Genomic DNA, 22,892 nt, shown 5'->3' on the forward strand with positions numbered 1-22,892 from the left:
TCTTAAGTGGAAATTGATTGGGTTTTAATTAATATATAAAAGCATGTCTTACTTTGGTCTGTTTTCCCTTTGGATCAACTATGATGTATTAAATAAATGTGTTTTTTTGTTTGTTTCGATGAGCTACTGATATATTTAATACATGAAAATAAATACATGACTATTACACTTTTTAAACGTCCATTTACGTATCATCCAGATCCTTGTGTTCCCCACTGGTCCACACATGGTGCCTGGGAAAATTCCTGAGGCCTTCAGACTCAGCTGGAAACGTATCCTGAGCAGGAGCTTGGCTTGAAGGGAGGGAGGAGGAACCCTCCGGGTTGGTAATCATACCATTTATTCACACTTGGAGGCGAGACAGTGTTGATGGAGGAGGTGGGGGGACACTCCTGGGGGACTCCCTCTGGGTTGGCACTGATATACCATGTGGCTATGACAGGACTGGCAATAGGGATTGGAGGGATGATCCTCTAGTCCTTGTCAGTGTGAAAAGTGGGGAGCAACCAGAGATGGTCAGAGGGGGGCACTGCCCCCCTGGTTGTGACTCCATGGGCAAATGTACAGAAAGGACCAAGAAACTCATTTCCAAGGGGGCTTTGCTTTCTGGGTGGCTCCGCCTTGTGGGGGTAGGGAGCATAGCTGGCACTGAAATGCTGACTGAAGGAGTGCTGGGAATCACCAGGGGTCTCTGGAAGGTGACCCCTGAAGGGGCATGCCTGGGATCTTGAGGCTCATTTGTGCAGTGGGCACTGGCAGGTGGTGACCTGTGCCAGGGACATTAAAATGGGTGAGGAAGTGGGAATGCTCCTGCCTCAGAGGGCGCGGGGTGTCTAACCCATTCAAAGACAGGCTCCAGGAGCTGGCCACCACCCTGCACTCTGTCTTTGAGGGACCAGCTGGGCGAACAGCTTGCACTGGAGTCTCCTTGGGGTGGGGTGAATGGCTGCCCCTAGGGATAGCTGGGGTTGTCCAGAAGAGGGCATGGAGCTTTGCAGCGTCTGCCTTCACCATCCACTTGGCCTCCCAGCTGGTGCTCTCAGGTCAGAAGCCAAAGAGAGACTCATCGCAGTAAGAAGGGGTCTGCCTGATCAGTCTGTATTTGTTTTTCCTTGGTGTGAGGGTTGGGGTGCTGCTGCTGGAGGAGGTGTACTCGTAGCTCCCCTTGGCCCCTGATGCCTGTGACACCCCTGTCTCCGCTCTTTTGGTTCTGCTGGCCTTCTTCCTCCAAGGTGTGTCAAAGTCTGGTGGTATGGGCCAGGTGCCTGCAGGGCTGCCAAACAAAGTCTCCTCCACATGTGACGGCCTAACCTTGATCTGGTGGCTGCCCCTGCAGCGGTGCTGAATGTGAAGGGTCTGCATCTGGCTGATGGCCAGCTCCACTGGGGTCTTCATGCCGCCCATGGTCCTGAGTGGCAGCAGGGGTGCTCTGCCTGCCAGGTCCTGCCTAAAGGGCTCCCTCCTGCAAAGAGATTTACAAGCATGATCTCATTTCCTCCTCTCAACAGTCCTGTGAGTTAGCTTCCATTATGTCCATTCTACAGATGATAAAATTGAGGCTTCAAAGGGTGAAGTCACAAGTGTCAGTCACACCTGAGCATCTTGGCTCACTGATGTCAGTCGCAACCCTCAGTGTCCCATGCTCCCAGGCCTGGACTCCTTTGCAGGGGTGCATGGGCACCGGTGGCACACGCTGTACATCCAAATCCACAGCTCTGAACTCAAGGAGCCTGTGACTCCTGAAAGTTCAGGCCACCCTCAGCCCCAGCTCCATGAGAACTGACTCAACACCGGCATCTGGGCCCTAGTGATCTAAATAGATATTTCTATAACTTTGTTCTTACTGAACCTTTATTTTTCAATGATTGGACCCTCCAGATTCTAATGGAAATTAACAAGTTATTAATATGTTGAGAGTATGCAGGTGTATTTTATTTTGGCTGTTAGTTTGTATCTGCTACAGTTAGGAAACCTCTTTGTCTTTCTTTTTTTTTAGGCCTCATGGGAACTCGATTTCAATGCTGAATATGTAGGTAGAGTTATAAATTTTATGTGTTGTAGATATGCTAATAACAAGTCAGTCTTTTCTTATGGCCTTTCCAAGAAATCATTCTGGAGAAGAGGCAGCAGAAAGTCTGTCTTGCTGTTTTTGAGCTCACAGAGAGTGACTGATACTCAGGAAAAAATGAAAATGTTTAATTTTTATATTTCCACCTCAGTTTGAATGCAGATGAAAGTTGCATTTTTATTTATGGCTTGAAGGATAGCAAGGCCTGATAAGAAATCATAAAGAAAGATGGAAACCTCAATAGCAAATTTCATGCTGAAAATCTCATCATTTGTCACATATCAGTGACTAAAAAAAAAAATAGAGAGGAACCTTGGATTTGTGCCACACACTAAACTTTAAACATAGCTGAAATTGCACTGTGTTGTAGGCCATTCAAAGAGCATATGCAAAGGTCTGTGTTCTTCTCTGGTTGAGCCATTGTCCTGTGTACACCCTGGAAACCTAGATTCATTCTGTGGGAGAGTTAACTTTCCAAATAGCTTCCCTCTTTTTTCCTGACACATTGCAGTCTTAAAAGTGCCAGTGTTGTCACAATCTTTATAAGACAGAGACGAGGAGAGACTTTGATCAGAAAGACTGTTGCAGTAGGGAGATTGCTCTCATCTTAGAAATCTGCAAGCATGTCAAAAATCATATAGAAAAAGGTATGAAAAAGTTACCTGTTGCAAAGATATTTCCCTCATACCCTGTGCCTCTGGCCATATGAAGATCCGTGCTTTGCACAGAAAGACAAGAGGTCAAAAAGATAGCTAAGGATATTGAATTAATGCATTTGGTAGTGTGGAGGTTAGAGGGCAAGAGGCCTCAAGATTTCTCATGGTCACCTAATTGCATTAACACCCTGTAAAATTAACTCAATTTTGAGGAGCTAAACTCCATGAAGTAGGGACCTTTATACTATGCATTTCATTTTAATTGAGAGACAGTGTCTAAAATAGACATTGGAATCAGATGACTCAGGTTTTTTATCTCAGTCCTATCTTTTATCAGCTGGGAGATATTGAACAAATGGTCCAGTGTCTTTGAACACTGCCTTCTTTGATTTATAAATCAGGAATGGTTATCAAAAGATCCTAATGAGATGGTGCAAGTCAATATAAACATGGAACTTGTGTAAAAATGTTAGATATAATTAATAATGAGTAGTTTCCAATCTTTTTTAGAAGCATCACTTACTTGCAAGTTAATTAAAAACCAATTAGCTATAATATGTTAGTGGAAAAAAAAGTTAACAGGGAGTGGCAAAGCAGACTTCTAAAAGATTGGGACAATTATGTACATAGCCTGAATTTATTGATTTAATGCTAATTATTTTTAGCTTGAGTGAGTTTGTCAGACATATAATGGTTGTATTAATATATCTTTGCTAGTTGGATTGGCTTAATTTTCCATGTAATTTTCAAGGCAGCATTGAACAGACAATAGCTGTCATATGGGTTATTAGAGAACATTGCAGTTACTTTACACTAAAGAGTTGTCATTTTGGGCAATGATTTTAGAGAGAAGCATAGCAATAAAACACTGTTAGATTTATATTTATCCATTCCATTGGAAGAGCTTCAAAGGAAAAGAAAATACACATCAACAACTCTAATGAAGTCAGTTTTATTTCAGTGATTTACACATAAAACTTTCATTCTTAAAAGAGAATGATATAGGACTTATCCCACTGAAGAAGACTATTGAAACTCCGTTGGTTAGAAATGGGAGATCCATTCATTATCTATAAGGCTAGTGACCCAAATATTTTTGACCAGTATTCACAGGAACTAGTGATCAAAATTCGTTACTCGAATATGTGAATTCTTAATACAACCTCTGGAAATTCCTGGGTTTCAGGGAAACATTTGTGACCCAGGAGAAATAAGGAGAAGTTCAAGTGAACTATTTCTGTGACTATTTATAAGGGGAATTTTTAAAGAGGCCCACAGAAGGCTACAATTCATCATGAGACACCAAGGAAGAGCACCCAGGAAACTACTCTGATGACCTCCAAGATGCCGTGTTTACCTTTCTGCAGCTCCCACTTATGTGCAGTGGCGTGTGGCTGGATGCTGCTGGAGGAGGCGAAAGGAACATTCCTTAAGCTCACAAACACAGAGTGCTAGAAATCTGAGGGCTTTTGACATCATTTGGTTTAAACTTCTCTTTTGGTGGAGGAGGTGAATGAGGTTGAAGTAGTTTGAATTCCACAAATACTTATTGCCCCAAGGAAACAGATGAAGGTAATTAACAATTGTTATGTACTTTGTAGTTTTTTCAGTATATCCTATACCACAAAGCTATATTTAGGTATATCTATTTATATCTATATCTATATTTATATCTATATTTATATTTATATCTATATTTATATCTATTTCACATATGAGAATATTGATGTTCAATAAGGGTAAGAAATTTTCATAAAGTTCACCAGCTAATAATTATTGGGATTTGAACCCAGAATGACCTCACCTTTGCGTTATGTGAGAGTGTCTCCTTAGGACCAGAATTCATTGTGATGAAGAAATCCACTTTGACTTTAAAGTATTGATTTCTTTTTCTTTTTATATTATGATTTTCTGTGAAAGCATTGAATCTGAGTAGATAAAGTGGAAGATATAATCCAAGAAGGGAGACAGGAAGAAAAAAATTCTATGATGCTGAAGTAATATCAGTGCTAGGATGAAGTAACTGGTAAGTGGATGAATGTAATAAAGCAGAGCAAGGAAAGTAAATTCACTACTTTGGGAGCTAGGTAAAGACCTGAGAGCCTAGAAAATTAAGCTATACCTTTACTGAGAGATTAAGAAAATTGGAGTATGCAAAATTCTAAAGATGTGAGAAGCACATAGAACTATAACTCAAGAATTACTGATGGATAGTTTCTTTCAGCTGTTCAGTTCAGTCTCTCAGTTGCACCTGACTCTGTGACCCCATGAACCGCAGCACACAAGGCCTCCCTGTCCATCACCAGCTCCCGGAGTTCACCCAAACCCATGTCCATTGAGTCAGTGATGCCATCCAGCCATCTCATCCTCTGTTGTCCCCTTCTCCTCCTGCCCTCAATCTTTTCCCAGCATCAGAGTCTTTTCAAATGAGTCAGCTCTCCACATCAGGTGGCCAAAGTATTGGAGTTTCAGCTTCAACATCAGTCCTTCCAATGAATACCCAGGCCTGATCTCCTTTAGGATGGACTGGTTGGATTTCCTTGCAGTTCAAGGGACTCTCAAGAGTCTTCTCCAACACCACAGTTCAAAAGCATCAATTGTTTGGTGCTTCATCATTCTTTCAGCTGAGGACTCCAGAAAAGAGTTAATTGACACACCTACCCAGGTTGTGAACTGTTTCATGGAGATATAAATCTTAGATTCATTGGAACCACTAATTGTTTAACTCCAGCTGAGTTTGAAGGAACAAAATAAAACATTTGTTTCCAAAACTGTGTTCCAAAGGAAACTTCAGTAAGAAGGGAAGAAAGACTTCGTGCTAAAATAAGCTTTGGCAATACCACAAACTAATTTTTTGCTCTTGGACAGTTTCAGGAAAGAAACCTGATAGACTTTGTTTAGCCCAGAATTTTCCAAAGAGATTTGACTATGGAACACTTTTTTTGGTAATGTGTATTACTGTATGGAACAAAGTGTATCAACATACAGTTCTTGAATACCTAGTGATATTTTTTGGCCTGTCAACTTATTTGAAAAGGGAAAAAATTAAAGACCAAAAACCCTGAAATAAAATACTAGTAAACAGAATCCAACAGCACATTAAAAGAATCATACACCATGATCAAATGGAGTTTATCACAGGGATGCAAGTATTCTTTAATATACCCAAATCAGTCATTGTGATATACCATATAAACAAATTGAAAGATACAGATTATATGATAATTTTGATGCAGAGAAAGCTGTTGACAAAGTTTAATACCCATTTATGATAAAAAACTCTCCAGAAAATAGGCATAGAAGGAACATACCTCAACATAATCAAGGCCATATATCATAAGCCACAGTAAACATTATTCTCAATGGTGAAAAGCTGAAAGCATATCCTCTCAGATCAGGAATAACAAAGGTGCCACTCTCGCCATTATTATTTTGGAAGTCCTAGCCACAGCAATCAGAGAAGAAAAAGAAACAAAAGGAATCCAGAGAAGAAAAAAAAGAAGTAAAACTCTCACTGTTTGCAGAGGACATGATGCTATACATAGAAAGCCCTAAAGATGCTGCTGGAAAATTACTAGAGCTAATCAATGAATTTAGTAAGGTTGCAGGATACAGAATTAATATACTGAAATCCCTGGCATTCCTATACACTAACAAGAACGATCATAAAGAGAAATTAGGGAAATAATTCCATTCAGCATTGTAACAGAAAAAATAAAATACCCAAGAATAAACCTACCTAAGGAGACAAAAGACGTAAATACAGAAAACCATAAGACAGTGGTGAAAGAAAGATGATACAACAAACGTAGAGATATGTCATGTTCTTGGATTGGAAGAATCAATATTGTGAAAATGACGAATGACAGTACTACCCCAAACAACCTAGAAATTCAAAGCAATCTGTATAAAATTACCGATGGCATTTTCCATAGAACTCAATCAAACAAACAAACAAACAAAAAAATCACAATTGGTATGAAAACACAAAAGGCCCCAACTAGCCAAAGCAATCTTAAGAAAAACGGAGCTGGAAGACTGCAGACTATACTACAAAGCTACAATTATCAAGACAGTATGGTACTGGCACAAAAACAGAAATATGTAAAAATGGAACAATATAGAATTCCAAGAGATAAACACTTGAACCTATGGGAACCTTATCTTTGACAAATTAGACAAGAATTTTATGTTGTTGCTGAATGGAGAAAAGATAGCCTCTTCAATAAGTGATGCTGGGAAAACTGGATGCTATGTGTAAAAGAATGAAATTTAAACACTTCCCAACACTAAACACAAAAATAAACTCAAAATGGATGAAAGACCTAAATGTAAGGCCAGAAACTATAAGACTCTTAGATGAAAATGTAGGAAAACACTTTTTGACATGAATCGCAGCAATATCCTTTTTTACCCACCTCCTAGAGTAATGGAAATAAAAATAAACAAGTGGGACTGAATTAAACTTAAAAACTTTTGTACAGAAGACTATAAGCAAGATGAAAAGACAACCCTTAGGATGGGAGAAATAATTGCAAACGGAACAAATGACAAAGGATTAGTCTTCAAAATATATAAGCAACTTATGCAGCTAAATATCAGAAAAGCAACTCAATCAAAAGTGGAAGGAAGACCTAAACAGACATTTCTTCAAAGAAGATATTTAGATGGCCGACAAACACATGACTCATTATTAGAAAAATTCAAATCAAAACTACAATGAGGTATCACCTCACATGAATCAGAATGGCCAGAATAAAAAAAATCTATAAGTAATTAATGCTGGAGAGATTGTGGAGAAAAGGGAACCCTCTTGCACTGTTCGTAGAAATGTAAATTGATTCAGTCACTATGGAGAACAGTGTAGAGATTCCTTAAAAACTAGGAATAAAACTACCATATGACCCAGAAATCCCACTACTAAGCATATACCTTGAGGAAATCATAACTAAAAAGGCACAAGTACCCCAGTGTTCATAGCAGCACTATTTACAATAACTAGGGTATGGAAGCAACCTGGATGTCTGTCTACAGATGAGTGGATAAAGAAGATGTGGTGTGTATATACAATGAAATATTACTTAGCAATAAAAAGGAACACTTTTGAGTCAGTTCTAGTGAGGTAGTTGAATTTAGGGCCTGTTATACAGAATGAGGGCTTCCCTGGTTGCTCAGCTGGTAAAGAATCTGCCTGCAATGCCAGAAATGCCAGTTTGGTCCCTGGGTCAGAAAGATCCCCTGGAAAAGAGATAGGTTACCCACTCCAGTATTCATGGGCTTCCCTGGTGGTTCAGGTGGTTAAGAACCCAGGTATTCCACCTACAGTGTGGGGGAAGTGGGTTCAATCCCTGGGTTGGAAAGATCCTCTGGAGGATCATGGCAACCCACTCCAGTATTTTTGCCTGGAGAATCCCCATGGACAAAGGATCTGGCAGGCTATAGTCCATGGGGTCACAAATAGACAGGACTGTGACTAAACACAGCACAGCATACAGAGTGAAGTAAGAAAGAGAAAAACAGATTTCATATATTAACATATATATGTATATATGTATGGAACCTAGAAAAATGATACTGATGAACCTATTTGCAGTGCAAGAATAGAGATGCAGACATAGAGAACAGACTTTGGACACAGTAGCGAAAGAGTGGGATGAATTGAGAGTAGCATTGAAACATTTACATTACCACGTGTAAAAGAGAGAGCTAATGGAAAGTTTCTGTATAATACAGGGAGCTCCACCCAGTGCTCTGACAACTCAGAGGGATGGGGTGGAGTGGGGGTAGTGGTGGAGAAATTTAAGAGGAAGGGGATATACATATATATAATTTATACTTATGGCTGATTCACATTGTTGTATGGCAGAATCCAGCACAATAATGTAAAATAATTATCCTCCAATTAAAAATAAATTTAAAAAGGCATAATTTTGTTTATATATATATTTCACTATTTTTGAATAGAAGGGTAATTATTAGATTTTCAGAAATTTCAGTATTTTTTTAACAGCCTCATAATGTGCTATGTGCACATAAATTGAGCAGTTCATCTTGGGTTGAAGTATTTGTACATCACTTACTGATTACTTAAAGTTGAGTTCAGGTTTTATTTTTACAATTGTGCATTTGAGCTCCAATTCATAAAAACTGATTAAAATGTTTTATAAAAGCATAAAAGCCATAATAAAAGTATAAGTAAATATATCCTCTCAAAGTCATGTGGCTATAGAAATATATCTATATGTTCTCAAAAAATTAATTAAATACAATAAGTTCACATATACAGCCAAAAGAAAAAAATTGCAGGTAACAAATATAGGTTTGGCTGAAATGTTCTTTCATGTTTTTTCCATAAGATGAGATGGAAAAACCTGAACAAACTTTTTGGTCAACGAAATACAATGAACATTTAGATAGATATGTGTGAATGTGATTTTATAGGATCTGCAACATACTTATTTCTATGATTCTATCAAATATTGACCAGATGCCAAATTATTATGATCCTGTCTTCAAAGTGTTGGTAAATCAGTCAAACCAGATTCTTCTAGGACAAGAATAAAACTAAAATTATGTTTATCCAGAGAACTGCTGAGGTCTCCAAGGTGGCAGAGCACAATGATCACAATTTTGGAAGCAAGAAAAGGAAGCACAAGAAAATCGATGAAACTGGAAACCTGAAACTCCAAGTTTGGGGAAGCTTAAAAAAAGTTTACGTAGGAAATTATTAACTCGTTATTCAGTTGAAGAAGATAGTAAATTTACTGCGCAATACTGTAACTGAAGTGTAGTTGCTTTTCAATATTGTGCTACTTCCAGATGCGTAATGTAGTCATTCAGTATTTTGCAGATTGTTTTCCTTTTACAGGCTATTACAGGATAATGGGCATAGTACCCTGTGTTAGACAGTAAAGCCTCGTTGCTTCTCAGTTTTATATGTAACAGTTTGTTAATTCCATACCCCTAATTTGTCCCTCCTTCTTTCTCCCTTTTGGTAACCACAAGTTTGTTTTCTATGTGTCTGTTTCTGTTTTGTATTGGTTTTTAGATTCTACATTTATATGTGGAATATGAGGTCATATAATAGTATTTGTCTTACTCTGTTTGACATTTTACCAAGCATAATATTCTCTAGGTCCATTCACACTGCTGGAAATGACAGTATTTCATTCTTTTTTTGAGGCTGAGTAATAATCCACTGTAACACATGGTGTATGTATGTGTGTACCTGTGTTTGTGTGTGTGTATACATATATATCATTTCTTTTTAATCCAGTCATATGTTGATGAGCACTTGGTTGCTTCCATGTCTTGGCTGTTGTAAATAGTGTTGCTATGAGTATTAGGTTGGGTATACACTTTTGAATTAATTTCTTTTCTGGATATATACCCAGGAGTAGAATTGCTGGATCATATGGTAGGTCACTTTTTAAATTTTAATGAACCTCTACTGTGAGATTTTTGTTGTTGTTGTTGTTACTGTATTCCTCTCCTTATCTAAAAAAAATGCCTGAGTCCTAATATTGGGGGTAAGATTATAAACCAGTATAAGCTGGATTTAGAAAATGCAGAGAAATCAGAGATCCAATTGCCAACATCTGTTGGATCATACAAAAAGCAAGAAAGTTCCAGAAAAACATATACTTCTGCTTTATTGACTAAGCCAAAGCCTTTGACTATGTGGATCACAAACTGTGGAAGATTCTTAAAGAGGTGGAAATACCAGACCACCTTACCTGCCTCCTGAGAAATCTGTATGCAGGTCAAAGAAGCAACAGTTAGAACCGGACATGGAACAATGGACTGATTCCAGATTGGGAAAGGAGTACGTCAAGTCTGTATATTGTCACCTGCCTATTTAACTTATATGTAGAGTATATCACGTGAAATGCCAGGCTGGTTGAAGCATAAACTGGAATCAAGATTGCTGGGAGAAATATCAATAACCTCAGATAAGCAGATGACACCACCCTTATGGCAGAAAGTGAAGAAGAACTAAAAAACCTCTCAATGAAAGTGAAAGAAGAGAGTGAAAAAGCTGACTTAAAACTCAACATTCAAAAAATGAAGATCATGACATTCAGTCCCATCATCTAATGGCAAATAGATGGGGCAACAATGGAAAAGGGACAGACTATTTTCTTGGCCTCCAAGATCACTACAGATGGTGACTGTAGCCATGAAATTAAAAGATGCTAGCTCCTTGGAAGAAAAGCTATGACCGACCTAGAAAGCTTATGGTAAAGTAAAATAAAGTAAAAATAAAAATTTAATTTAAAAAATGCAAAAAAAAAAAAGAAAAAAGCAGAGACATTACTTGACCAACAAATGTCCATCTAGTCAAAGCTATGGTTTTTCCAATAGTCATGTATGGAAGTGAGAGTTGGACTATAAAGAAAGCTGAGTGCTGAAGAATTGATGCCTTTGAGCTGTGTTGGTGGAGAAGACCCTTGAGAGTCCCTTGGACTGCAAGGAGTTCCAACCAGTCAGTCCTAAAGTAAATCAACTCTGAATATTCATTCTTTGAATATTCACAATCCTTCCAATGAATGTTCAGCTGAAGCTGAAGCTCCAATACTTTGGCCACCTGATGCAAAGAACTGCCTCACTGGAAAAGACCCTGATGTTGGGAAAGATTGAAAGCAGGAGGACAAGGGGATGACAGAGGATGAGATGGTTGGATGGCATCACCTACTCAATGGAAGTGAGTTTGAGCAAGCTCTGTGAATTGGTAATGCACAGGGAAGCCTGGTGTGCTGCAGTCCATGGGATCACAAAGAGTCAGACACGACTGTGCAACTGAAATGAACTGCATGGGTAATTCATGTTGAGAATGAAATTTTAAAATTTATAATTTTAAAATCATTTAACACTGTTGATGTTGCTTAATACAAGGGTATGTGATTTAGAAATGTGCTTATTATCATGTACTTACTAAACGCAAAGCAATTTCAAGTGTTACCCACCAGTGATGTGCTGAACAAGGATACACATTTGGTAAATACACAGTGAGTTTTTGAGTTGAAAGTACTCAGTGACTCTGTTTTGGTCATCATTAAATATAATGCCACAGAAAGATTTTTAAAAATTGCATTAATAAGTGATTAAGTATTTAAGCTATGCTGCAGAGTACTAAAAGTGTTCTGAGACTGGTATGGCGGAGTTCGTCATTTGTATAGGAAGGAATTGTATTCATGGGTAGGTAGAAGATTGCCTTGAACTCCACAGAACACATAGCTTTATCCACAGTTAATGTCCTATTGGACACATTTTCTTTCTCTTCATTCAATAATATTAAATTGTGAAACTTATGTATATGGTGACATTATTATCAGTGTTCATATTTCTTTTCAGTGTGTTGGAGAAGAAATGGACAGCCTCTATAGGATTGGTTTCACTGGAGTACTCTGGGTGTCAATGGGAAACAGGTATTCTCATTAGTTTTTGAAATGAAGATGATATAAATTATTTCTTCTTGATATTGATCACACCGACAATTAAATTGCTTCTTCAAATGATGGATCTTAGTGATATGTTTGTGGAGAAGGCAATGGCACCCCACTCCAGTACTCTTGCCTGGAGAATCCCATGGACAGAGGAGCTTGGTAGGCTGCAGTCCATGGGGTCGCAAAGAGTCAGGCACGACTGAGTGACTTCACTTTCACTTTTCACTTTCATGCATTGGAGAAGGAAATGGCAACCCACTCCAGTATTCTTGCCTGAAGAATCCCAGGGACAGAGGAGCCTGGTGGGCTGCCATCTATGGGGTCGCACAGAGTCGGACACGACTGAAGCGACTTAGCAGCAGCGGTGATATGTTTGAATCTTGAAATCTAAACTTATTGCTTAAAAATGGAAATAGCATGATTTTATTTTTTAAATTAATGTATACCAAGATTTAAAATAAGACTAAATTATGGAATAAATGGCACTTATTTTTTGGTATGTGGTGGTTTAGTTATGTGTCCTGTGTTTGTTTTTGCCAATTCTGACAACCCTACCCCAAAGAGGAAAGGTGTTTGGATGCCATGCAGCCCCCAAATGACAAATGCCCATTAAAATCAGTTAAATGTGAAGATTCTAGTAAGATCAGTACACAAAACTAGAATGGAGTACAGCATACCTAGTGCTATGATAGAAGTGTTTGTAAAGATTTGTAAGGGAATATCTTAGATTTTTTTTTTTCTGACTAAAAGTTGGCTGAACGTTTGACCAAAGTTGTAGACTGGGATAAATTTTGAGCTGGGTCTCAAAATGAGTGCAAGTTTGCCAAGTAAGAAAACAGAGGGATAAGGATTCACCAGCAGAGAAAATGACAGGGGTCAAGGCGCACAGTCATGAAGTGACAGTCATGAGCGTGTTAGGGTTTGCATGAAAAGTTTACATGTGTAAGCAGTGAGTGGAGACAGGTCTGCACAGGGAGCTAGGGATAAAGTTGGGAAGGGTTTTATGTACTAGAAGAAACAGGGATCCTTTAGATACGTTTGAATCAGCTGAGTTTTGAAAGCTTGTTTTAAATATAGAACTACTATTCATGAATTTGATTATGGTTTTATATGTTTTTAAATCATCTTAAGACTCAAATAGAAAAAAAATACCTTCATTTGCTCAGTTATTATTAAAAGTGTGCTTGTTGGGTGGGAAGAGACTCTTGGTGTCTTGGTGGGGATTTGAAAGCCAGGCATGAAAGCCAGGATGAATGGTAAAGCTGGTTGTTAATTACAATGTTGGATGTTGAAAACATGGTGAAAACTAGCAGTGCCTTTGGTGCAGTGCACTGAGATGGCAATTAGGCTGGGTGCAAATGTATGTGAGACAAGAAAACCTCTGGGGTGACAAGCCAATGAAGGTGCATTAGATGTGTTGCTACTTAATGAAGCTATGGGTGAATGTATAATGACTCTCAAGACTTTCCTTTCAACAGCACATTTACCCACTTTCCCTAAGCAACAGAGATGAAAAGTTGAACCCTTGAAATTAAATTATAGGTTTTATTCAAGAAGAACGTATGTTGTAGAAGAAGGCATATTAACTTTTACTACTTTGAGATTTTTTTAATTTTAAGTACAGACTTCTCTGGACTTTGGTAAATATTTGTCTGGAGTTTTTTTCAGGGGAAATCATGAGGAGATTTTTGAATAGCTCTGCATGACGGGATAGATTGACTTGTCACCCAGTTGGCTTGTAATTTGAAGACTTTAATCAAATAGAAGTGTAATGTCAAATTTGTTTTTTCATGGTTTAAAATAATTTTCATTATAATAGTTTTTGCTTCATTCACTTGTCATTTCATTGGTTTTTAGATGTATCTCAAGCCCTTTGAGTCATATCAAGCCTGAAGAGTTTGATGCATCAAATTAAGCACTTACCTAACCTCTTTAAAAGTTGTTTTACATGTTTTAAGTCTTTGGTGTATATATTTAATTTTTACTTCTGAGTTTGTACACTATTGGAGAAAGAGAAACCAGAGACAAAACAATTAACAGCATAATGTTTTAAAAGGCTTTTTAAGAGAATTGCTCAGAAACTGTACTTGATTACTTATATATTTCATTATTTTGACATCCGCATCTGCCTCTCACATTAATGTGAATAATGGAGAGTTTGTGTACAAAGCTTCTGAATAGGTCCTGTCATTACTCATGTAATAGATTTTTGCCATTATGCTGTAGAAGATATATACACATATATTTACAAACATGTAATTCAAATACGCACTTTTGGAGTTCATATTTTAGAAAGAACCAATAATTTGTATTTGAGCACAAGTAATGATCCATAGGATTGCAAAGAGTTTGATATGACTGAAGTGACTGAGCATACACACACAGTGGAAGAAAATACAAGCTAGAGCTAATTTTGCTAAAGAGTATGAATATGCATTGAGATAAGTGAGAATTCAGTTCAGTCCAGTTCAGTCGCTCAGTCATGTCTGACTCTTTGCGACCCCATGGATATCAGCACGCCAGACCTCCCTGTCCATCACCAACACCGGAGTTAACCCAAACTCATGTCCATTGAGTCGGCGATGCCATCCAGCCGTCTCATCCTCTGTTGTCCACTTCTCCCCCTGCCCCCAATCCCTCCCCAGCATCAGGGTCTTTTCCAATGAGTCAGCTCTTTGCATGAGGGAGAATTATATAGAACTAAATGAAAAACTGAATACAGAAAGAGGAAGTACTGAGAGTATTTGGTCAATTTGATTTAGCTAAGTTTCTGGGAACATAGATTTTCTTCTAATGGAATAACTCTATAAATACAAATAACTAGGGGAATAGAGTTGGGGAAGGCAATGGCACCCCACTCCAGTACTCTTGCCTGGAAAATCCCATGGATGGAGGAGCCTGGTAGGCTGCAGTCCATGGGGTTGCTAAGGGTCGGACACGACTGAGCGACTTCACTTTCTCTTTTCACTTTCATTCATTGGAGAAGGAAATGGCAACCCACTCCAGTGTTCTTGCCTGGAGAATCCCAGGGACGGGGGAGCCTGGTGGGCTGCCATCTATGGGGTCGCACAGAGTTGGACACGACTGAAGCGACTTAGCAGCAGCAGCAGCAGGAGAATAGAGTACCACTATGAAGGTAATGGAGGAATGTCAGGAAATCAATTTTGTCTTGGTAGGAAGAATTATAGCCATTATATGGCCATAAAATGACTCTATCTTCTTTGAAAACATGAGTTCTAGCACTTCTCTATCAGTGGACTTCCCATCCCTAATCTCAGATCAACACCACTCCTCCTCGCTCTAACCCCTGCCCCAAGCCTTCTGTACTCACACACATAAATAATAGTTCAACATAAATTTTATTGTTCTGTAGATTTTAGGGTGTTTATATGTGTGTGTTTTCAATCTCTAGTTCTTTCAGGGTTGATCTTGACCAAGGGATCCAACAGTTTTACTATTGATTGATATTTTATTAGAACTGAAACTCTATTTTTTAGATTCAGTATGTATTCTTTAGTTTTTCTCAATTGTAATTTGCATAGCTGTTTCCATGAGACCACTTATTCAAATATACTGGAATTATAACCAGTATATTTTGTGGTTTGCTTTACATAAGACACTTTAGATTGTGGGTACAAATGGTCTTTGTATTTTCTTCTTTTTTTGGAGGCTGTGTGCTATCCTAAGTTGCTTTAGTTGTGTCCACTCTTTGGGACCCCAGGGACTGTAGCCCACCAGGTTCCTCCATCCATGGGATTCTCCAGGCAAGAATACTGGAGTGGGTTGCCCTTTCCTTTTCCAGGGGATCTTCCCGACCCAGGGATCGAACACAGGTCTCCCGCATTGCAGGCAGACACTTTACTGTCTGAGCCACCAGGGAAGCCCAGTTTATAGGACAGATATTATCTAATTTGTTGTCTGATTATCCTGGCTAGTATTAGAACATAGGAATAAATATTAACTTCAGAAAATTCACATTAACTAAGGCTTGGAGAACTGTAGTGAAAATCAGTCTTAGGAACATTCTGTAATTATTTCATTTCTTTGTGCTCAGTCTTTATTTCATTGTTCTTTACCTTGACAGTGTCATAGTAGTGTTAAGTTTCTGTCATTTTAGAAAAATAGGTGGACCAGAACACAAGGACAGAATACTGGACTGTGACCATAACATGTTATTTCTGTCATATTATATATTTAATTTTTTAAAAAATATGTTTGAACACCTTTGGTATAGAACAAATAATGTTTTATTTCACTCTGCTGAAATCAAGGGCTGAATTGTTCAGGAAGACAGAGTTGGTGGTATTGTCAGAGGCTTCTGTATGACTGGGTGAAAACCTGATTTATTAACTGAAATTAAGTCCTAAGGAACACACAAAAGCAGATATAGTGAAACCAGAATCTATCAAGATTTAATGGCTAAGCTCATGAAGTTCCAAAGTAACCTGTGGATAAAATTTTAATTTTTTTTTAAAATTCACTTACTATGTACATTTAACTTTAGTAGTGGGTCAAAAGAAAAATTGGCTTTTCTCTGCATGAGTGAGATGGGTAAAAGCAAGTTATGGAATTTGGAATACTTGAAAATTTTATGAAAGAAATGAGATTGGTGTCTCTCATTGGCATTTCCCAGAGAGTTTGTACAGAAGAGAAATAAAACAGAACAAAAGAAACCAGTAGCTCTTTCTTTAGACAAGTCAGAATGGTGAAGAAGCAGAACAGTGTGGACAAAGCTAGGAAGCTGCACAGATCTTCTGCATCTGTTTTGGCATGCTAATGCAACCTAGACTTTCAGAGACTCATTTTTTTCCTACCTAGAGAAGGTAGGAGATGTTTTATTAGTAAACTGTGATCTTCTAGAAAATGTTTGGCTCTGTGGGGTCTTCATTGCGGTAGGCAGGCTTCTCACTGTGGTGGCTTCTCTTGTGGTAGAGCATGGGCTCTGGGGCACTCGGGCTTCAGTAGGTGCAGCCCATGGGCTTATTAGTTGCGACTCATGGAGTCTAGAGCACAGGCTCTGTAGTTGTGACACACAGGCCTATTTGCTCTGCGGCATATGGGATCGTCTCTGACCAGGGATTGAACTAGTATTCCCTGCATTGGCAGGCAGATTCCCAACCCCTGGACCACCAGGGAATTCCAGACTATGTTCTTGAAGTCCGGCTTAAATATACTCTCTTGGACAAACTCCATAATCAGAACAGAAATTGATGCCATGAAATGCAAAGGTGGCCTGGGAGAAAACCTATAACAAATTGCAGCGCTCTTTTTCAATCCAGATACTCTAAGTGTGGAGTGAATTCTAAAGTTGGCAAGATCAAGAAGGGGGACCTGAAGAATGAACATCCTCCCCATTTGCCTTTATCTGCTTTATGTGAAAATGCTCATATTAACACTGAAATGACTATCTTGAGAAGCATGCTGTGTTGTGTGTGTGTGTGTGTGTGTGTGTGTGTGTCTGTGTGTGGTGGTGGTGGTGGTGCTGCTGCTAAGTTGCTTCAGTCGTGTCCGACTCTGTGTGACCCCATAGACGGCAGCCCACCAGGCTCCCCCGTCCCTGGGATTCTCCAGGCAAGAACACTGGAGTGGGTTGCCATTTCCTTCTGCAATGCATAAAAGTGAAAAGTGAAAGTGAAGTCACTCAGTCGTGTCTGACTCTTTGTGACCCCATGGATCGCAGCCTACCAGGCTCCTCCATCCGTGGGATTTTCCAGGCAAGAGTACTGGAGTGGGGTGCCATTGCCTTCTCCGGTGTGTGGTCTTAGATTGGTGAAAATAAAACTGAGCAAGGGAGAAAGAGCTTAAGTGTTTATTTTTTGGTAAATACCTGCCTATTTTCAGGAAGAATATAGAGTATGTCCCATTTAAATGCTGGAGAGATTGAGGTTGTGTGATTAGGGTTTATACAGAGAGATTTATATGTGAGAGCTTTTCACTGTTAAAAGAATCGATAAGATTCTTCAATCAAAATAGCCCTAGTCACTTTGATTCCCACTTTTCTTACCCTCAGCCAACTGATTTCCTAGATTAAGTCCCTAGGAAGAGCTGACGCATTCTCAATGCATGGCTCTGTCTGTAGGCCCACCTTTTGTCAGTCAAATACGTCTTCTGTAAACCTGGGAGGAAGCCCCTCCCCTCCCCTTGTACACACCTGCTTGGTTCTCTTGACATCTTCACGTTCAGAGACTTCAAGAACAATTGTCAGATAGGGAAACTAGCCAGACCACCCAAACTCCATTTACTGTGGGAAACCCAAGGACAGAATACCCGTAAACAACATCTGATAGCAAAGATGAATACCACTTGTTGTTCAGTCACGCAGCCATGTCCAACTCTTTGTGACCCCAGGTACTGTAGGCCTCCCTGTCCTTCACCATGTCCCAGAGGCTGCTCAAATTCATGCCCACTGAGTTGGCGATGCCATCCAACTATCTCATCCGCTGCCTTCAATCTTCTTTTCCTGCCTTCAGTCTTTCCCAGCATCAGGGTCTTTTCTAATGAGTCAGCTATTCACATTAGGTGGCAAAAGTTTTGGGTCTTCAGCTTCAGCATCAGTCCTTCCAATGAATTTTCAGGATTAATTTCCTTTAGGATTGACTGGTTTGACCTCCTTGCAGTCCAAGGGACTCTCAAGAGTCTTCTCCAACACCACAGTTCAAAAGCATCAGTTCTTCATACTCAGCTTTCTTAATAGTCCAACTCTTACATCCATACATGACTACTGGAAAAACCATAGCTTTTACTAGATGGATCTTTGTCAGCAAAGTAATGTCTCTGCTTTTTAATATGCCGTCTAGGTTGGTCATAGCTTTTCTTCCAAGGAGCAAGTGTCTTAGTTTCACGGAGGCAGTCACCATCTGCAGTGACTTTGGACACCACTTGTAGGTGTTCACAGTTCAGATGACACTGAGATTAGAAGAGGATAAGGAAAGCTATAGAGAAAAACCTCAGAGATTAGTGAATATATTGAAAAAAAAGAGATGTCCAAGAATACGTTGATTTGGAGGTGGAGAAAACTATAATGGATTAAGCATGGAGGTAGGATCTGTGAGATGGTGGAGCCAATGCATGTGAAAGTGTATCATGTTGGAAAGATGGAAGAAACTTGGCTTAGCAGTAGCAGGTTGGGGGTTATGCAGGATATAGCCAAACTGCGAGAACCGGCTGAGTTCCTCCTCCCATCGGAAGTTTCCCAACACTCCCTACTGAGTCAGAAGTACGGTGAAAATGGTTTGTGATGCTTTAGGATGTGACTGCTGAGTCACTGTTGCTTCCTTGTAAAACTGCAGGCTGAGGGTTACATAGATAGGAAACTCCCTTATAGCTTGGTTCTCTTACTCTTATATGTGATAGGACTTTTGGATCTCGTTAAAATCCAATGAGCAGAAATGGTAGGTTCCATTCCTATACAGCATTTAAACTTTTTTTTTTTGTTATTGCTTTTGTTCCTCTTTCTTTTGTTTGTTTGTTTTATTTTTTTATTTTTTTAAAATTTTTACTTTATTTTGCTTTACAATTCTGTATTGGTTTTGCCATACATTGACATGAATCCACCATGGGTGTACATGCATTCCCGATCAGAAGGCTTTTTCATTTATTTTTGAAGACTTTATTGCCGTTTTGTATTTTTAATACTGGATTTAAGACAAATTCTTCCACAGAATCTGGCTGACATGAATCGATTTTTGTTATATTTACACGAATCCTCATTGAATATCCTCTAACCACATATAATGCCATTTTTTATCTAATTCTTATCTGTCTCCTATTGTACTAAGTAAATAGGATGATGTGATCAAGTATTTCTCTTTGTATAAATGATACGCTAGAGCTCCTAATGTGGGACATGCACTTTCTAATTTGTGAGGAAAGGGCGGCATATTCTGTGGAGTGACAGAAACCAGGTGGTTTTCTTTACTTGTTGATCACTGCCAGCTCCCTGGGATACTCCTCAAGCTCTCAAATTCAAGTCCACACTCACTCGTAGACTTTAGTATACTGAGGGTGGAGGAGGTTATTTGAGAGCCATTTGCATCCAGCCAATCAGCCAGCTTGATATCGATGGGCTTTCCTTACTCCCAAATATACCACTGCAATCATGTATGATTCCCCCCTCAAAGACATCACATCTTTTCCAGAAGAAAAACGTATACATCCTTTGAGTTGTGGTTCCCTATTTCATATGTTACCTAGTTTTCAGGGATTCCTCAACATTTTGAGGCCCCTTTAACATTTTTTGTTTTGGGAGCTGTTATAGATTTAATTTCTATGTAATTTATTTTCATTTCTGGAGAATTTGATGAGAAGGAGAAAAACATGCTCAGTACATTACTTTTGTCCTCTCCTGCAGATAAGATGGATTTTGTGTCTCTGGATGAAAATAATTTGGGGACAAAAATAGGTTTCCATTTCCAATAATATGCAAATGCTCTCATTTGCACAAGTGCTATTATTATCTTATTTTATTTTGTATATGTTTGGCATCTTTCTCCAGTCTGATTAGAAGAATAATTATTCACATCATTTTCACTTCTCTAAGGAAGAGGAGGTCCAGTGAAGAAAGAAATTGAAGACTAGATGGCCAATTCTCTTCTGAGTCACTTGCATTTTATTTCTCTTTGTGATGAATTTCTCTAAGTATACAACGGGCTGAATTGGAATGTCATGAGGTACACAGACACATAAATACAAATGTCATTTCCATCTTGGGTCAGGAGAAATACACATTTTAGATCAGCATTCAGCCTGGAGTTAAAATGTATGATATTTTGTTAGGGCTGATGTAGTAGTTTTTAAATCAAAAGACCTGTTTGTATGTTGAACCTAGAGTATTGTAGAATTCTCCTATTTAATCCTGTTTAATATTCTATTTGGGCCTTTCTAGGGGGTGAGGTGTTCATTACCAACCTCAGCAGCAGTCCTTGCAATGAATAATCAGGATTGATTTCCTTTAGGATTGAATGATTTGATCTCCTTGCAGTCCAAGGGACTCCTAAGAGTCTTCTCTAGCACCACAGTTCAAAAGCAACAATTCTTAGGTACTCAGCTTTCTTTATGCCCCAACTCTCACATCCATCCATGACTACTGGAAAAACCATAGCTTTGACTATATGGACTTTTGTCAGCAAAGCAATGTCTCTGCTTTTAATACGCTGTCTAGGTTTGCCATAGCTTTTCTTGCAAGGAGCAAATGTCTTTTAATTTCATGGCTGCAGTCATCATCCACGGTGATTTTGGAGCCCAAGAAAACAGTATTATGGGTCACCTGAACAATGAATCAGTCACACTTTAGCTGAATATCTTGCTGTGTAACATGTGGATGTTCAGTATCCACTTGATGATTGACGAAACAGTGCATGTGGATGACACAGAAAGTTCAATGCAGCTTTTACATCATCCCTGTTCCATTTTTAACACTTCATCTGTGTTCATTTTAGCACAAGAAATCGAATAAATCTTACTGACTAGCCTTGGCAGACCTTGAAAATCAAACTGGAGAGCAAGGCTGGGAGATATCAGTTTCAGGGTATGGGGGCTATGTAAAAATGAGCAAAAGTGTTGCCTTTCCTTACTTCTAATATCCTAGTTCCCTCTTGAAATTTCTCTAATGCTTACTTCAGGATATGTGACCTCTTAACTGATAATCAATTGGTTCTTCTGTATTAATCAATCTGTCTTGACAGTTAATATTGATAGTTCAGTCAACTAGTAATGGATTTTTGATTGATAATCTGTGGGTTCGGTAAGAATAGTAGAGATGGCTGTACAGTTAGTAAAACATCATTTTGAGAACATGTTCACTTGATCATTCATGTGAATTGTGGGCTTCTCCTTAAACTCTAACTCTGATCCTAGCACACCTTGTCTCATGGGTACTTAAAAGTGAAAAATCACTTGATTCCTGAAGTAGATTTAATTTATACTGTATAGCACAAGTCTTTTTTTCCCCCTCACATGTTTAGAGATACAGCGGGAGAGATGGCATATTCCTAATAGCCTGCAAGTGCAGGTCCTGTCTAAATATTATCAACAGAAAAAGAGTATTTCTTCTGGGCCATGTTTTACCATTTGTCTTGAATTGCTAAACATACCAGACAGTATGTGAAGTATATTTATGCAGCTGTAATTGGGATGGTGATTATTTTTTTTTTTTGCCAAGTCCTGCTGGGCAATCAGTCTTTCTAGAAGAATTATAGTCATCTCCTGTTTTTGATCAGTATACTGCATAATCTGATTTCAAGATAACAAAGAAGATATACTGACTCAGTTTAGCCACAATGGAATATGATCTTCTGGATTTAATGCAAATGCTTTCAGAAGTTAAAAATAATCTGAAAATAAAGATAGAAACCAGGACATATTTTAAAGCTAAGGAGATCTTTTCATAAAAGCTTGCCAATGATAGTTCAATTATTGTCAGATTTAACCACATGCTATCATGTTAAACTAAAAAACAAGCGCAGTTTGGTTACACAGATAATGGAGAGAAAATAATAGGGTTTAGATGTACTTTTGCTTATGCGTTGTGTTATCTGGATAATTTAAAAATTTTTCCAAACAGACATCATGATGCATAAAAGTCTGGCTTGATTTGAAAAGTTGTATTTATTAGATTTAAGGCAGTTTGAAGACAAAGGGAATCTCTGAATTCCTGGTGGGCAATTTTTACCACAGTCTTCACATAAGTAGTAGCTCAACAAACTGCAAAAATAAGCATAAACA

The 22,892-nt window shown here is 38.6% G+C and overlaps 1 long non-coding RNA gene and 1 pseudogene across 1 annotated transcript in view; one reads left to right on the forward strand and one right to left on the reverse strand.

Annotated features, from left to right (window-relative positions):
* LOC121819630 (uncharacterized) overlaps positions 1 to 22,892 on the forward strand; it is a 366,128-nt gene that overhangs the window by 182,152 nt on the left and 161,084 nt on the right. The window contains exon 8 of the long non-coding RNA XR_006059914.2: positions 12,079 to 12,152. This is a non-coding gene — a long non-coding RNA (uncharacterized LOC121819630). The remainder of the gene's footprint in view (positions 1 to 12,078; positions 12,153 to 22,892) is intronic.
* LOC114115003 (RBPJ-interacting and tubulin-associated protein 1-like) lies at positions 583 to 1,428 on the reverse strand (annotated as a pseudogene).

Source organism: Ovis aries, chromosome 5 (genome assembly GCF_016772045.2).
Source record: "Ovis aries strain OAR_USU_Benz2616 breed Rambouillet chromosome 5, ARS-UI_Ramb_v3.0, whole genome shotgun sequence".
Classification (NCBI taxonomy): domain Eukaryota; kingdom Metazoa; phylum Chordata; class Mammalia; order Artiodactyla; family Bovidae; genus Ovis; species Ovis aries.